Source organism: Pelodiscus sinensis, chromosome 1, assembly GCF_049634645.1.
Source record: "Pelodiscus sinensis isolate JC-2024 chromosome 1, ASM4963464v1, whole genome shotgun sequence".
Taxonomy (NCBI): domain Eukaryota; kingdom Metazoa; phylum Chordata; order Testudines; family Trionychidae; genus Pelodiscus; species Pelodiscus sinensis.
The window spans coordinates 293,600,034-293,601,510 of record NC_134711.1 but is presented as its reverse complement, the minus strand read 5'-3'; the positions used below and the strand labels follow the sequence as shown (position 1 = coordinate 293,601,510).

General features: G+C 37.1%; 1 pseudogene; it reads left to right on the top strand.

Moving 5' to 3' along the window:
• Positions 1–332: 332 nt before the first annotated feature.
• LOC112546094 (small nuclear ribonucleoprotein G pseudogene) lies at positions 333–569 on the top strand (annotated as a pseudogene).
• Positions 570–1,477: the final 908 nt, after the last annotated feature.

Sequence of the window (1,477 nt, the reverse complement as noted above, 5' to 3'; positions counted from 1 at the left end):
TGTGTGATGAGAATTTGGTGTTAAAGGCAGAGAAGGGAGAATGGATAATCCCCTTCAGAAAATATTCTCTATCAGGCAGGAATAACAAGCACTGAGAGTGATAACTGCTGAAAGAATGACTCAAATCAGATTTCTTTTTGCTATAAAACACTACCCGGTTTTACAACATGTAGAAAACGTCAAAACGTTTGGGACAATGAAAGAGATTTTCTTCCAAAACAGAATTGTGTATAATTTTTTTATACAACCTGAATTATGTCATTTTGGATTTGGAAGGAAAGTTACATTCCTTCTGAGCAGTCCAAAGAGGCCAACCAGACTGAAAGGGCACCATGAATAAAACACACCCGCCAGAGCTGAAGAAATTCATGGATAAGAAGCTGTCACTGAAGTTAGATGGTGGCTGACATGTCTGAGGGATATTGTGAGGGTTTGACCTCTTTGTGAATCTAATGATAGATGAGTGTATGGAGATGGCACAAGGTGGCCAACAGAACAATATAGGGATGGTGGTACTTGTAATACAAGGAAACAACATCATCATGTTGGAAGCCTTGGAACACGTATAGCTTAATCGGTAAGCTTCTGCCTATCGCTGCGATAAACCTTTTTTTAACTCCAGCTACTTCGTTAACTAATTTTTTTCAGGAACTGTACCTTCCTTGTGTAAGCTTATTTTGGTTAAATACATTTTGTAATTGTTAATGTAAAAAAAAAAGAGTCCACCAGGATGCCTGTAAGCTAGGGGCTCACTTTGCTGCCTGTTTCCTTGGAGGCTCTCCTCTTTAATGTGAACTGGCATAGTCACTAATTTGTTTCCCTATGGAAAAACCTGTTAATTTACAAACAGCATCTTCTCTTCAAGAGCTTAGTCATCTGTATCAAGTGATCAATAAGTCAATACACTAACTGCCCATACCATGCATTCTCACACAGTGATAATTCAATCACATCATAGATTTTCAGTGGTAAGTCTCTTGGAGCATACTTATGTGCTAAAGAAATATAAGATGCTCTCAAACATTGATGTAAATCCCATTTTTTAACCATGTGAAAACCAAATTTCACCATGTATATGTTTAGATAACCTCAGTTACATAGGCAAAGGTTTCCAAATTATTTATTAATATAAAACACAACTGATCTGAAGCTAGGAATCACAGATGGCTGATCTTGAAGCAGGGTGAGGGAGTGAAGTTTTAAAAGACACGACAAATAAAATAGCTGTAAGTTGAAGTTGATGCCTGCTGTGAAAAAAATATGTGGGTTGGACATGGTGACATTATCTGATTAAACTATGAACCTACAGCTCATTATTGCAACCACTGTTATATGTTTGCAACAAATCATGTACAAAGTGGGCCAAGTGAGATGTCTACAAAAAGCTTCTGATTCAATGGTTATGCTTATGCCATTTATATGTGTGTATCATTTTGTATTTGAAGTTATGAGGGTTGGGGACGTACTTGTATTTCAC